General features: G+C 41.8%; 1 long non-coding RNA gene across 1 annotated transcript in view; it reads right to left on the minus strand.

Moving 5' to 3' along the window:
• LOC125283156 (uncharacterized) overlaps positions 1–16,900 on the minus strand; it is a 49,824-nt gene extending 32,924 nt beyond the window's left edge. The window contains exon 1 of the long non-coding RNA XR_007190782.2: positions 15,616–16,900. This is a non-coding gene — a long non-coding RNA (uncharacterized LOC125283156). The remainder of the gene's footprint in view (positions 1–15,615) is intronic.
• Positions 16,901–16,948: the final 48 nt, after the last annotated feature.

Consider the following 16,948-nt stretch of genomic DNA (forward strand, 5'->3'; position numbering starts at 1 on the left):
CTTGCAGCACAGGCATATAAAACGTGGATGATAACGTGTCTTTGAGGACTTGGGACGGAAGGCAGGGTGAATGGGAGATGGTTTTCAATGTGTATCATTTTGTACTGTTAGAGTTTTAACCACGTGTTAAGGATAGAATTGTGTCCCCCACCCCAAATTCATATGTTGAAGTCCTAACTTTCAGTACACCCCCAGAATGTGACTGTATTTGGAGAGAGAACTTTAAAAAGGGGTAATTAAGGATAAATGACGTCATCTGGCTGGGCCCAAACCAAATATGATTGGCATCCTTATCAGAAGAGGAAGAGACACCAGGGATGCGGGTGCACAGAGGAAAGGCCATGTGAGGACATGGTGGGAAGGTGGCCATCTGCAAATCAGACAGAAACCTTATCAGAAACCAACCCTCCCAGCACCTTGATCTTGGACTAATCTCCTGAACTGTGAGAAAAAAAATGTTCGCTGTTGAAGTTACTAGTGGTGGTACCTTGTTTTGGCAACCCTAGCAAAGTATCAACATTTTGGAATACGTTTTTTTTTTTTATTATTATTTTGTTTTTCCCATAAGTATAATTATGGCAATACAAAAGAACTTACAATCTAATTTAAAAACACAATATTATAGACTGAAAGTTTTTGTCCACCCTCCTCCCAAATTCATATGTTAAAACCTAATCCCCAGTGTGATGCATTAGGTGGTGGGACCTTTGGGGGGTGATTAGGTCATGAGCTTCATGAATCGGATTAGTGCTGGTATAAATGAGACCCCAGAAAACTCCCTTGCCCCATCTGCCATGGGATGACCCCGTGAAAGATTGCTGTCTGTCCAGCACCCTGACCATGGGCTTCCCAGGACTATGGGACTATAGTCCCTTCAGGACTATGGGAAGGAAATCTGTTGTATATAAGCCACCCAGCCTATGGTATTTTTGTGAGAGCAGCCTGCGTGGACTAAGATACACGAAGAGATGATGAATAAACTTAGTGAGGTAAAACATTGTTAATTGTCAAATGAATGGGATGGAGAGTCTCCTTATTCCTGCTCTCAAGCTTTCCAGCTTCCCACAGGCCTTCCTCAGGCAGGCCTCTTGTCTATGCTCACTGTATGTCCCCTTCTTTCCCTTGTCCCACCTCTGAAGTCCCAGCTCCAGCTGATACCTGCCTGGGAAGGAAGGCTTTCCCATTAACCCAGAGCATAATCTTGTCTTCCTCTAGACCCTAAGGGAAATCAATGCCTCCAAGGATTTGGTCTTATTCCCGTTTATTTTGTAATGTCTGTGAAGCCTGGGCCCATCCTATGAGACTGGAAATCTCTCTCTGAAAGCATTTTGCTTGGTTGACTGAGTCTAACAGGCACCTCCAACCAGAACAGGAAAGGATAAAACCCAATCAATTTCTTCTACTTGGTTGCTTTGGTTAAAAAGAAATGTCTTAATTTCTGTAAGTATGTGTCTAAAGGCTGGATCTAAGCATAGGAGGTTTTAAATGCTTATATAGAGTTCTTCTTAGTCTTTGCTAAAATATAACCTTCCCAAAGGTGACATTATACTCTCGTGCAAATATAAAATGAAAATGTCAAAGATTTATTCAACTCATTAATTAATGAGGGAACAATTAAGATGTTGTGACTAATAAAATACTACAAGCATTTGCAAAACTTCAGTATACATCAGCAGTTTAATACATCGCCGGTTTATATACAGAACTGGAGAGTGTCCAACATGGACATAAGCTGTAACCTTTGCGGTTATCTGTTCCATGGGACAGAAATTAATTTGTATTATATTAGACAAAAATCTGCAAGTTAACCTTTGTCCCTCTGGATTTGTAAAACAGCCCTGACAATGAAAAGCCAAGCCTCATACGCTGAAGTAAAGGAACACCTGGTAATCTCTTTTGCTCATTTCCAAGCATCTAAAACAATGCCCAGTCTCTTAGGATGGGGGTTGATGGGTGTACCGAACTGAGAAATGGGAGTTAGTGCTACCAGAGGCCCAAACCTTCCTTGTAGGTATTAGGCGATGGGGAGGAATTGGTGAATTTTGGTTACTTATCTTTCCACATCCCCAGCAACCAAAATAGATAATTTAAGGTTGGCTATTTGTTTTTTTTTTTTTTTAAAGATTTTATTTATTTATTTGACAGATAGAGACAGCCAGTGAGAGAGGGAACACAAGCAGGGGGAGTGGGAGAGGAAGAAGCAGGCTCCCAGCAGAGGAGCCTGATGTGGGGCTTGATCCCATAACACCTGGATCACGCCCTGAGCTGAAGGCAGATGCTTAACGACTGAGCCACCCAGGCGCCCCTGGCTATTTGTTTTCTTATGGGTAAAGTGAGGAAATTATAGGCCTCAGCCATCTGGAATTAAATTAATCATTTCCATCTTTAAATGTGATTTTCTTATTTATTTATTTATTTACTTGAGAGGGAGGGAGAGAAGAGTGTGCGTGTGTGAGCATGGGGAGGGGCAGAGGGAAGGGGAGAGAAAGTCTTAAGCATACTCTGTGCTGAGTGCGGAGCCCAATGCAGGGCTCAATCCCACGACCCTGAGATCACGATGTGAGCCAAAATCAAGAGTTGGATGCTTAACTGACTGTACCACCCAGGTGCCCCTGAATGTGATTTTTCTAGGGGTGCCTGGGTGACTCAGTCAGTTGAGCATCCAACTCTTCGTTTTGGCTCAGGTCATGATCTTGGGGTCCTGAGACCGAGCCCTGCGTTGGGCTCTGTGCTTGGTGTGGAGTCTGCTTGGGATTCTCTCTCTCCCTCTCCCTTTGCCCACCCCCCACCCCTGCCGCCCTGCCCCACTCACTCTCTTTCTCTAAAAATAAATAAATAAATCTTTAAAAAAATTAATGTGATTTTTCTAAACTCTTCTCATTTCTCTAATTCCTGCTCAATCTTTTTTTTTTTTTTTTAGACTTATTTATTTATTTGACAAGGAGAGGAAGAGAACACAAGCAGGGGGAGTGGCAGGCAGACGGAGTGGCAGGCAGAGGGAGAAGCAGGCTCCTCACTGAGCAGGAAGCCCAACACAGGCTCGATCCCAGGACCTCGGGATTATGACCTGAGCCGAAGGCAGATGCTTAACTGACTAAGCCACCCAGGCATCCCTCCTGTTCACTCCTTAAAATGGAAAACAAAAGTATCAGAGTACATACTTTTACAAGACATATCTTTCTTGGACTTAAATATGAGACCTGAAACCATAAAAATCCTAGAAGAGAGAACAGGCAGTAATTTCTCTGACATCAGCCATAGTAACGTTTTTCTAGATCAGTCTCCTGAGGCAAAGGAAATAAAAGCAAAAATAACCTATTGGGACGACATCAAAATTAAAAGCTTCTGCACAGTGAAGAAAACAATCAACAGAATTAAAAGACAACCTACTGAATGGGAGAGCATATTTGCAAATGACATATCCAATAAAGAGTTAGTATCCAAAATATATAAAGAACTTATACAACTCAACACCCAAAACCACAAATAATTCAGTTAAAAAATGGGCAGAAGACATGAACAGACATTTTTCCAAAGAAGACATCCAGATGGCCAACAGACACATGAAAAGATGCTCAACATCACTCACTATCAGAGAAATGCAAATCAACACTACAATGAGATGTCACTTCCCACCTGTCCGAGAGGCTAAAATCAACAACACAAGACACAATAGGTGTTGGTGAGGATGCAGGAAACAAGGAACCCTCATGAACTGTTGGTAGGAATGCAAACATTTGCAGTAGCTGTGGAAAACAGTATGGAGGTTCCTCAAAAAATTAAAAACAGAACTACTGTATGATCCAGTAATCACATTACAGGTATTTACCTAAAGAATACAAAAACACTAATTCGAAAGGATACATGCACCCCTCTGTTTATCACAGCATTATTTACAATAGTGAAATTACAGAAAAAGCCCAACTATTCATTGATAGATGAATGAATAAAGAAGATGTGGTGTATATATGCAATGGAATATTACTCAGCCATAAAAAAGAATGAAATCTTGCCATTTGCAACAACGTGGATGGAGCTAGAGAGTATAATGCTAAGCAAAGTAAGTCAGAGAAAGACAAATACCATATGATTCTACTCATATGGAATTTAAGGAACAAAACAAATGAACAAAGAAATAAAGAAACAAACCAAGTAATAGAGTCTTAACTATAGAGGACAAACTGATGGTTGCCACAGGGGAGGTGGCTAGGGGGAATGGGTGAAATAGGTGATAGGGATTAAAGAGTACACTTATTGGAGTGCCTGGGTGGTTCAGTTGGTTAAGCGTCTGCCTTTGCTCAGGTCATGATCCTAGGGTCCTGAGTTCGAATCCCATGTTGGACTCAGGGGGAAGTCTGCTTCTCCCCTTCCCTCTCCCTTTGCCTCTCTCCCCACTTGTGCTCATGCTCTCTTTCAAATAAATAAATAAAATCTTTTTTTTTAAAAAGAGTACACTTACCATGATGAGCCCTGAGTAATATATAGAATAGTTGAATCACTATATTGTATACCTGAAACTAATATAACACCATATGTTAACTAAACTGAATTAAAATAAAAACACTTGATAAAATTTTAAAAAGGCACATATTTCTTTAAAATTATGACAACATATTCCTGCTCATACCCTCCTCACTCTCATGCCCACTCCCTACAACCTCTTTCAACTCTTTTTGCTCTTTCTTCTGCTATTTGCTTTCCTATTCCTAAAACATATACTAATTCTTGATTTTCAACATAAGATATTATCAATTAACTTCCAATTACGAATGATGAGAATTTAGTTTTCCTATCCTTTCCTTTCCCCCAATAACGCTGCCCATTCTCCCATCATAATTAAAACCAACATTCACTGATTATGTTATTTTCATTAAATTAATACTGTTCACAGCCAAGTCCTATTTATATACGATTATATTTCTCACCTTGTAAATCTTCATCCCCCTTGCATTAAACATTTCCTTATTTAAAAATTTTGCTTATTCGTCTGCCTTCGGCTCAGGGCGTGATCCCGGCATTATGGGATCGAGCCCCACATCAGGCTCTTCCACTATGAGTCTGCTTCTTCCTCTCCCACTCCCCCTGCTTGTGTTCCCTGTCTGGCTGGCTGTCTCTATCTCTGTCGAATAAATAAATAAAATCTTAAAAAAAAAAAGTTTAAAAAAAATTTTTGCTTATTTTTCTGTGTATTCAACACAAATTCGCTCTCAAACCCTCTGAAGGAGCTCTCAAGCTCCTTGCAACCTAGTTGTTCTCAAGCAGATGACCCCTCAGGCACCAAATTCTCCTGCTGCCCTTGGGAGCTGTACAGGACTGTTGTGCTGGGACTCGCCTTGACCCTTGTTGGGTGAGCTCCCTTTGACTCTCCTGTGCTGAGTCTTACACTTCCTGGCTCTCATTTCTTCCCCTTTTCCTTGATGTCCTCCCTCTTTTCACATTCTTCAGTATTTCCTGAGAAAGTATATTTGGCAAGTAAAGTTTTTGAAGTATCTGAAAATGTCTTCGCTTGATTAACCAATTGTACTTGATTACGTTTGGTGGGGTATGGAATTCCTAGTTTAAAACCATTCGCCCTTAGATTTTTGACAGTTTTATTCCACTGTCTCCTACTTTCCAGTGTTATTGTGGGGTAGTGTGAGAGTGCTCGGATTCCTAATCTTTGGTTTGTGATCTGTTTCTTTTCTTCTTTTTGGAAGGGTTTCGAATCTTCTTTCCTGGGAGCTCTAAAACAGCATGAGGACGTGCTTTGGCAGACGCCCTTTTTTTTGGGCTGTCGCCTGTGAACTGGGTCATTAAATTTTATCTTTCGTTGAAAGTGAGCTCTTGTTAACATCAATAGATGGGCAGAAGGGAAAAAGGGAGGTTCACGATATCTTCTACTGAGTGGCAATCAGAAGTCACTCTTATTGCTGGTGGGTGAATGCTGACAAGAACAACAACAACAAACCATTTTTAGGTTATATCCTGGCTCCTCAGAAAGAATAGTGTAACTTCTACCTTGAGAAGATTCTAATTTACAAAGATCCTTTTAATTTATCAAAATCTTCTTCCTACTTGAGAAGCTTGTTATTGAAATAGAATTCACATTCTATATCAGCTATATTAAATTTCAGTATTAATTAGAGAGTGTTTCAAAGTTCTGTCCTTTTAATATTATCATGGTGCAAAATAAAGGACCATCTATTTTGTGGGAGTTATTAACATAGGTTCTCTAGCTTATAAAGAAATGAAACAAACTGGTTGTAAAGTAGGGAAAGAATTTGGAACAGGACATGGCTCATTTGTACATTTCCTAATTGTGTAATTTTCCTTGGCACATGTACAGACTCATAAGCATTGCTATTTGATATGATTTCTCAGATTATAACTTTTTTTGAGATGTAAAAAGAACTAAGAAAAAAAACCCACAAGATTTATTCTTCCTCCCTAGTTCTCCTGTCTTTTTTGGCCTCATTCTTGTGCATTGTTTCTCCAGGGAGAAGAGTCTGATCTGTTGGAGCCTGCACAGTCCCTGGGAAGGGGATTTCTAAAGAGCTGAACACTAACTGTATTTTGTTGAACACTTTCCAAACATGTTAATGTTCTTTATATAAGTACAGACATGGGAAAAAATGCAGGCAGAGTTTAGATGAGCTGCCCTAGACTACAGAAGGATCTGTGTACCGTCCTTACAAAGGGAACACCACAGACCGTCTTGCTGTCCAAATTCCTGAAGCGGGTGCTTATATTGACTGTATTCTAACTAAGCCACAGAGCCACAGATTCCCATGACTCCAGGAAGACAGACGGTGGTTGTGGTGCTACCGGCAGGAATTTACTTTAAGATACTTTAGCATGGGTTATAAAGTGATGTGTACGTGGGTACTAGTTGGTTTTAATCCACACTTTGGAGACAGCATCAGACACTCTAATCCTAAATGTGAATACAATACTCTAGGGGTTGTTAGGGAGCATATAATCAAATGCCCACCCTCCAGCTGTCTTTCTCTTCAATCAGCAAACAGAAAATTTGTTCATCAGCCCAGTGGTTGTCATTGGTGAAATTTGTTTTGTTTGAGAAGGTGAGTTGGCTAAAATGTAGTGAGCCCTTCGCCTCTCACCCCCTAGAATAGTATGTGAGGCTTGAATTAAACATTCCTATGTCCAATTTCTGACTCAGAGGATTCTGGTTGCCTGATATCAACCAGGAAATTACTTCTGGGGTACGACTGTGATTTTGTCTTGAGTTAACATTTAATGCCAGGTGTGGTTAGAGATCTGTGACTTCAGGAGCTTCCAGAACAGGCTGTAGGACTATATTGGGCTCTCTCTCTCTCTTTTTTTGAGAGAGAGAGAGAGCATATGAGTGGTGGGTGCGGAGGGAGAAGGAGAAAGAGAATCTTAAGCAAGTTCCACGCCCAGTGTGGAACCTGATGCAGGGCTCTATCTCATGACCCTGAGATCATGACCTGAGCTGAAATCAAGAGTTGGATGCCTAACCAACTGAGCCACCCAGGAGCCCCTGGGCTCTCTTTCTAATAAAAGGTTTTTTTAAAAAAGATGTTTATTTGTCTGAGAGATAGAGAGAGAATGCACAAGCAGGGGGAATGGCAGGCACAGGGAGAAGCAGGCTCCCCACTGAGCAAGGAGCCCAATGAGGGACTACTAGATCCCAGGACCCTGGGACCATGACCTGAGCTGAAGACAGACGCTTAACCGACTAAGCCACCCACGCATCCCTAATAAATGTTTTTTTTTCCTAATAAATGTTTAATACATGTTTGAATGTGCCCTGAAATTTGGTCTGTGACTTGCTTCCATTTTAACAAATTACCTTTTTTAAGATGGGGGTGGGGGGAGACCTAACATTTCCCTTATCTCAAATCAGACACATTAACCAAAAAGAACCTACTAGTTATGTATAACCAAACTGACTAAGGTCTGTTTTCAGTAGTGGTTCAATATGGATAAGTCATCATTTGTGACTTACTAAACCCCTTTCCTGGGTTTAGAAGTAAAAGACTGGTCCAGTGTCCTCTGCTCTTACACCTGTGCTTAAGAGAATGCTGGGGCAGGTCCTTCAGTCTTCATGACCTGAAAGCAACTTTGAACCACAGGCAGAGAAAAGAGATGTCACAGGTATGCCCAGGGACAGGGTTGGAGGTGACAGAACAGTTGCCATTTGGAAGACATACGTGGGGAAAGCCCCATACTGGGTATGTGGCCTAGCCTACCTCATTCAAACCTTATAACATCTCAGTGAGACACATATATCCTGATGGAGAAACTGAAATTCTAAGAGGTTAGGACATGCAGCCATGGCCACATGATGGGAAGTAGGGAAAGCAGAATTTTAAATCCAGTTCTGCCTCCTTGAAGCCCATGTAATTTGAGTGATAGCTCTAATCTTCACTGAAAGTAACGTTAAGGAAAAAAAAGTGATGTCACTCTGCTTCTGTGAACAACACTGATCAAATCAGGTGTGCATTAGTGGAAAAAGTGTTGGTTTGGGATTCAGAAAAGTGTAGAGACAAATCCTGGTTCTGCCATCTATCAGATGTGTGATATTGGCAAGTTACAAAACTTTTTTTTGTGGGCCCAAATTTTCTCATCTGTACAATGGGACTAACTTTCCTTTCCTTTTAACTCTATTCTGAGAAATAAGTGAGATACCTTTTGCAAATACAGCAAGCACAGTGCTTAGTGCATAGAGTCCTTTTGCAGTGTTCCTCCTCCTTTGGGGGAATGTCCCCTTGGTAAGATCTGAAGTCAGATCTAGGATTTATTCCTCTTTGCATTACAGGAATTTCATGTAGTGCTAGCTGATTGAACTGACCTGATGGATGTTTTTTGACTTAGTGAATCTCTTTTTTTTTTTTTTAAAAGATTTTATTTATTTATTTGACAGAGAGAGACAGCCAGCGAGAGAGGGAACACAAGCAGGGGGAGTGGGAGAGGAAGAAGCAGGCTCCCAGCGGAAGAGCCTGACATGGGGCTCGATCCCAGAACTCTGGGATCACGCCCTGAGCCGAAGGCAGACGCTTAACGACTGAGCCACCCAGGCGCCCCATGACTTAGTGAATCTCTTACAACTTTTTCTTGGACTGGTTTTGAGCCAGGTTTTGAGCCCATTGGAAGGAAGGCACTGTGCAGGGATGTATGAATACAAAGAGGACACTTTCCCTGCACATTACATTAAAATGGACTGTCATTAATAGACCAGGAATCTATGCCCTAGGTCACGGGTTTGCCCTCACAGTGGTCATGTTATAAAAGGAAACACAAAGGCATGACAAGGAGAAGTTACAAAGCTGGAAATGTGAGCCAAAAGTCAAGCCAACTAGCCAAACTTGTAAGTAGGGTTTAGAAGGAAATCAATAATTTCAAAAACACATGTTGCTTCAAGGATTAAAGAAATTAAGTCAATGCAAACTGAAAATCATTACATTTAGAAACTCTCTGGCAACGATGGACACTTATAGGAAACACAAATGACAATTCTATTAGGAATTAAAGAGCGTTAACTGTGGACAGAAACCAAATGGGTTCTGTTAGGATTCCTTTCTGGCTTCAGGTATAAGGCTGAGAATATTCAGCTTTTCATTCCCATTTTCCTCTCCTTTTCATTATTCCTTCTTTGTATGTGTGAACAAAAGTTCAGGGGCAAGAAGTGATGTCAGGAAGGGACTGATTCTGAGAAGCTGTGCTAATGTGGAAGGGAAATAAAAGTCAGGCTGTCAGTACAGGCACAGAGGTGCTACCAGCCAAAGTGGGGCACTGCTGACAAGGACAGACTCCTATGAGCAGCTTCCTACTTCTCCTAAAGAGAAGACTTTTGGCGTTTCTTATTAAACCCATGGCCACATTGGCCAATCACCCGGCAGCTAAGTCCCTACCCTAACCCTAACCCTAACCCTCACCCTAACCTCACCCTAACCTAACCTGAACCCTGACCCTAACCCTCATTCTAACCTAACCCCAACCCACAGGCAAATAGTGTTACTCGAGTTTTGAGTAGGTGAATGAAGGTGTACTTTCACCTCTGAATGGTCACCATCCCAAGGCAGGGCACGCACCTGTGCCCGTGTTCCTATGTTCTTTCTCAAACAGCCAGTCAGAGTAAGGAGGAGGTGGCCACCAAGATTCGGGTGCTCTCAGAGGAGAAACAGGTCCTGCAGACCAGGCCTATTTCTCTAGACATGTTTTGCCAAGGTTTTTGGACAAGTAGCATCTTTTGGGAGGGGTCAGGGGGTATATTTAGTGGGGGTATTTGTATTCTCTGCAGGGGAGAAAAGTATCTTTGAAGGTTAACTTCTCTTTCCATTCCCCATCTTTCTACTACAATGAAGTAATTTCAGCATCCTACCAGTCACATTCCCCTTCTTCTTACTGCTAAAGTATAATTTCCAAAACATTAAAAGCATGACTCTCATTGTAGACATAAATGAACATGGACTAACAGTTTTATTCACCTCTGTAATTAATGAGGGAAACAGTAAGATGTTAAGACTAGTTCAAAGGAGAATGTGAAGAAGAGATAAATAGGGACAGATATAGATATTAGTTACGAATGTTGAAGTGAACTTGCTAATAGATACAATGGATTAATATCTGATAGGGGGCATCCCTATGGACCAAAGTTTACTTGCATTGCTTTGGGCAAGAATCATTTCCCTTACTATCCATTTTCTACAAGTTACCTTTCAAAGTGTACAATTCTGTGGTTTTCAGTATATTCACAATGTTGCGCAAACATCATTGTATTGTCCAAGACATTTTTATCACTCCAAAAGAAACCCCATATCCATTAAGCAGTTACTCTTCATTTCTCCCACTCCCCTGCCCATCCCGCCCCAGCCCATGACAATCACTAACCTATTTCCCATCTCTATAGATTTGCTTATTCTGGACGTTTCATAGAAACGGAATCATAGAATATATGGCTCTTTGTGTCTAGCTTCTTTCATTTAGCGTAGTGGCTTTCAAGATTCAACCATGCTGTACTGTAGTTTGCACTAGTACTGCATTCCTTTTTATAGAACACATTTTGTCTACCCATTCATCAGATGATGGACATTTGGTTGTTTCCACTTTTTAACTATTATGAATAATGCTGCTCTGAATTTTGATGTAAAGTTTTTTTGTGTGAATGTGGATTTTCGATTCTCTCGGTTCAAACCTAGGAACAGAATTGCTGGGTCATATAATAACTTTATGTTTAACTTTTTGAGAACGGTTTTCCAAAGCAACTACACCATTTAAATTCTCATCAGCAACGTCTGACAGTTCTGATTTCACCAACCCTTGTTATTGTCTGATTTTGCCTTTTAATTGCAGCCATCCTAGTGAGTACAATATGGTATCTCAATACAGTTTTTTTTTTTTTAAAGATTTTATCTATTTATTTTGAGAAAGAGAGCATGAGTGGGGGAGAGAGAGAAGCAGGCTCTCCAGGGAGCTCAATGCAGGGCTTGATCCCAGGACCCCAGGACCATGACCTGAGCAGAAGGCAGATGCTCAACCGACTGAACCACCCAGGTGCCCCTCATTGTAGTTTTGATGTGCATTTCCCTGACAGCTAATGACAGTGAGTATTTTTTCATGTGCTTATTGGCCATCTGCATATCTTCCTGGGAGAAATATCTGGCTATTTTCTTTTGATTAATCCTCCAGTTCACTAACGCTCTAACTTTGTGCAGTCTACTTTTATACTCATCTACGGAAGTCTTAATTTCAAGTATTGTGTTTTTTCAATTCTAAGATTTTCATTTGATTTTTTAAAAATACATTTTTTTTCTAGTTCTTTGCTGAAATTCTATTTTTATCTCAATTCTTGAACTCATTATTTATATATATAATCCTACTCTGCATCTGGCAACTCCAATATCTATTTTGTGAATTTGTTACTAATGGATTTTATTCTTTTTTCTCTTGATTTTTAGTCATGTGGTCTTGTTTCCTATTATGCCTGGTCATGTATCGATGTTGAATATGGTGTACAAAAGATCATAGAAAAAAAAAAAACTGAGGCTCTGGATGGTGTTATCATCTGTTGGAAGTATATACTTTTGCTCCTGGAAGGTAATTATGGTTGGGGGCGATCTTATTTTAATTAGGCCATTGAGAAGCTTGTGGGCTGGGCAAGTCTAATCTTTGTGAAGTCTTGTCTTCTCCTGGTTCCTCTCTACTCTGGGGATGTAACATTTTGGGGATCCTAACTCCAATTTTTGTCTCTCTGGGCCTGTAAACTTCCAGAAGATGCGCTTGGCCTCTTAGTCTCCTAGCTGCAACTTGGGAATCAGCACATACTCTGAAGGGAAGAACTTGATTATATGTCAGTTTCACCTCCCCAGGTACAGGTCTGTACTGCCATAATATTACTTTCATGACTTGAAACAGATTTGTTTTTATACTTTGTCCAGCTTCCATGATTGTTTTCAGTAGAAGGGTGGTCTTTAACTGCCATTACTAGAAGAAGAAATTCCCTACATCTTTTAATGTCTTGAGGAAGATGCATGGTGTGGTTGGGGGGATGGTGGCTGAATAGGTTGCATATAATATACCCACTCAAACATTCCTATCTGCTGAATCTTCAGACTCTTTTCTTAGTCTATAATATGCCAGGGAAATTCTGGCATCTCAGCCTCATTGACTATAGGCCATTGTTAAATCCAGGCTTCACTAAGCTAAGGAATCAAACCTTAGAGCCACCCACAGGTGCTGAATATAACACATTACATCAGGAGTCCTGAGTGAGTGCATATTTATTCATAAATGTTGCTGAATCTAACCTTATATTTCATCCTCCTTAGTTTATCACTTTAGATTCTATGCCCATATATGACTGTCAGCTTTCTCTCAATGCATATTGGCAAGATATTCTAATTCCCTTGTTGTATAAATCTATTTCCACCCCTGCCCCAGCAGACCTTGCAGTCATCTTTCTGGACTCTGCTGGGAGTTTACTCTTGTTATGGGCCTGGAGCCAGTGAGGTGTCATGTGGGCAGGTTTTGAGGAGAACAGGCATTTACATGGGAGGCAAATGCCTCAGGTGAAGTCTTGAAGGCTGTTCGTGTTAGTGAATGCTAACTTTCTCATATAGGGAAATGCTGCTTCTGTTGGCAAGGGAGGCTTGAGATTTGGGAACTCAGCTTTTTAAATTACTATTAACAATATATTAGCATTGTTTGTTCAGTAACTCTAGAATCTAAAATGATGTCTTTTTTTTGCATTATGAAGCTCTATTTTGAATCTTCCCTCTTTTTTATTGATCAATTTTTGTAAAGACAATATTAATTTTGCAATATCTTTTAGCTTATCTGCTTTTTCTCTTACACATTTGTCTTAATAACTTTTTTGATAATTTTTTGGGATAATTTTATCAATTTCTATTCTGATTCTGTTATTCTCTGTCTCCTATTTTTTTCAAGTTTCTGCATCCAACTTTCTTTTTTAAAAACTGAGTTATAATTGACATATAACATTCTGTAACCTGAAGGGGTACAACACATGGTAGTTTCCCTTTATCAGCAGGGGGTACGTTCCAAGCCCCCCAGTGGGTGCCTGAAACCATGGACAGTACTGAATCCTATATACATAATGTTTTTCCTATACAAATAGGTACCTATTATAAAGTTTAATTTATAGATTAGGCACAGTAAGAGATTAACTACAATAACTAACAATGAAATAGAACACTTACAACAATATACTGCAATAGAAGTTATGGAAGTAATGTGGTTCCTCTCAAAATATCTTTTTGTACTGTACTCACCTTTCCTCCTCTTGTGATGATGTGAGATGATAAAATGCTCATGTGATGAGGGGCACCTGTGTGGCTAAGTCAGTTAAGCATCTGACTTCAGCTTGGGTCATGATCTCAGGGTCCTGGGAGCGAGTCCCGTGACAGGCTCCCTCTGCCCCTCCTCCCACTCATGCTCTCGCTCTCTCTCTCAAATAAATAAATGAAATTAAAAAAAATGCTCATGTGATGAGATGAAGTGAGGTGAATGACATTGGTGTTGTGTACAGCGTCAGGCTATTGTTGACTTTCTGTCGATAGATCAGAGGAAGATCATCTGTTTCCAGACAGCGGTTGACAGCAGGTAACTGAAACCGAGGGTAAGGGAGGACTACTGTATTGATTTGATACATTTATATTGCAGTATGATTGCCATTGTAGCATTAGCTAACACCTCCATTGCACCACCTAATTATCACTTTGTCTGCATCCACCCAAATATTCCCATCACAAGTCTGTGGTCCTACTTCCCTATCAGTGTCCTAATTGTAGCAAGAGAACTTGCTGAGGTGGAGCATTTATCCTTTCCAATAATTCTGTAACTTGAACTACAGTATTTGAGATCTGAAGATGACCCCTATCGGTCCTATGGCTACACCAGATAAAGGATTCTTTTGATTTCGCCACATCTATACCTTGAGATGGGAATGTAATACGTCACACTTATCTTTAAACAAATAAACAAATAAACAAACTCTCTAGGGTAGTTAGAAACAGCCACTTCACTCTCCAATCTTTGTAGTTATCATGGTTGCCATAGCAATCAAATGCAACAGCAGCAAGAGCCCCCAAAGCCTTGTCCTCCATCTGCCCCTCATACTACCCGCAGTGCTGATTTGAGTATCTTGCTGCCCTGCGTGCCACAGATCACTATATCCCTTTTGCCCCCTATGCATGCACAAATAGGTGAGTAACCCAGCCAGAATTCCATATTGAGGAACTTTTCCTGGGGCCACTCCAGGCATCAGTCAGGGTCCTGGCAGGAAACAATCCAACTCAGAATGGTTCAAGAGACTTGCTACTGAACAGGTGTAGACAGGCTCAGGGAGCCAGCTGTATTTGTTTGCTGGAACTGCCATAACAAAGTACCACAAACCACATGGTTTCAAACAACAGAAATTGTCTCACAGTTCTAGAGGCTAGAAGTCTGAGATCCAGGTGTTGGTAGGGTTGGTTCCTTCTGAGGGCATTAGGGAAGGATCTGTTCCAGGCCCTTCTCCTAGCTTCTGGTAGTACTTTGGCTTGTGGCAGCACAACTCCAAAATTCACAAGGTGCTCTGTGTGCATGTCTGTGTCCAAATTTCCCTTTTATAAGGACACCAGTCATCTTGCATTGGGGCCCACCTTAACGACCTTACTGTAACTTAACTAATTACATCTGCAATGACTCTATTTCTAAATAAAGACACATTCCAAGGTACTAGAAATTAGGACTTCAACCTAAGAATTTTGGGGGACACAATTCAAACCATAATACCAAAAAGAGGTGACGAACACCCAGAGATGAGCAAGAGTATGTTACCGCTATGCAAGATATTCTCCATTGGCCCCTTTCCAACCTTGTTCACCTTGCTCTGTGCCCAAGAGGCTGATTTCTGTAGGCTGCATTCCCTGTGCCCTAAACCACAATGTAATATATACTGACCCGTTTACCAGACATGTCCTCTCTACTTGCTCTGGTGGCAAATACATACTCATTTCCCAAGCCCCAGCCAGGCAACAGCTGTTCTGTGGGGGCTTTCTCAATCCCCACCCTGAGGAACTGACCCTTCATTCTGTGCGTCCCCATTGTCCCCAGCATGACTCCCACTATGCTTTGTGCCTATTTGCCTACCTGTGAGTCCATCAGGGCAGGGTCCATTTCCCATTCTCTGCAATTCCAGGGCCTGGCAGCATGTTGGAGAGGGGGAGGTTCCAGTGAATGTTTCTGGAAGGAGTATTTTCTTGCCATCCCTGGCCGCTCTGTATGCTCCAGTGCACCCAAATCGCCCTGATTATAGCTTCCTTCCTTCCTCAGGTTTATTCAGAGGCTATTTGTCAGTGGTCTTCCAGTGCTTGACCACAGATGCCCCTGCCCTCTGGGTGGGCTTTTCTGTTTGCCCCTTGCACAGGGTTCTTCACATGGCTTCTAGCCCACCTGGTCAGGTCCAGGCTCTGAGCTGACCCCTTCTGATCCTCTGCAAACGGATTCCTTGGCTTCCAGTGAGAAGTATCACTCAGTTCCCATATGTTGGGTGGGGGATTTACTTCTACTTTTCAGTTCTGTCCTAATTAAGTCACATTTTGTCAGGGACCCCTTTGTCAAGGCCTGAGGGCCATTTTGACGGGAGTTTTTCTTTACTTCTCTTTTGCTAGGGATGTTGGAATCAACTGCTTCTCTGAGGACACAGGAGGACCACCAGCCTCTTCGAGGTCAGCTACCATGTGTCTATTTCTACAACAGCTTTGAGAAAATACTCATTTAAAAAATCCTACCTCCACATTCCCTATAGCTTTTCTTTAGTATCACCTACTCCGTATTTTCCAGCCTTTCATTTCTCTTGGAACAAACGCGACTGGTTTCATCGCGGTGTAGCGGACTCGCAGAGGGGCCCTAATACACCCACGAGGGCGTCCAGTTTGAGTTTGGTCTGATGCCTTGCTTCAGGGTCCTACAATATCGCTGCCTCTTCAGCAGCTCTGTCGGATCCCTCGTGAGAGCATGGAAAACGTGGGCCCAGCATTTTTAAAAATTGGGGAATAATTGCTTTTAATTTTAATGCTATTTTTTTGGTTATCTGTAAAAATGTTCCTTGTTATGTTAAATGCTACGTTATTCCAAACACACCTGGTTTTTCCGTCGTGAATTCTCTTGCCACAAAAGACAAATAAATGCCCTCAGCTGGGCAACCTGCAGCTGCGAGAACAAGATGTCCTTTTCCCTCGCTCCTCCTCCTCTGAGTGAGGGGCGGGGAGACAAGTCCTGCGGTCCCGAGCTGCCTCCCAGGACCGGCGGAGGAAAGACGAGTCGAGGCGCTCCCCGCAAGCGCAGCGGAGAGAGGAGGGGGAACCTGGCGGCAGGGATGGGACTTCCTCCCTCCACTCCGGAACTGTGCGCTGGAGCGGCTGGGACTCGGAAACCCAGGCGGCGCCGCGGGAGCTGGAGGAGTGGGGGCGGTCTGTGGGCG

The sequence above is a fragment of the Ursus arctos genome, unplaced genomic scaffold (assembly GCF_023065955.2).
Source record: "Ursus arctos isolate Adak ecotype North America unplaced genomic scaffold, UrsArc2.0 scaffold_8, whole genome shotgun sequence".
NCBI classification, from domain to species: Eukaryota; Metazoa; Chordata; class Mammalia; order Carnivora; family Ursidae; genus Ursus; species Ursus arctos.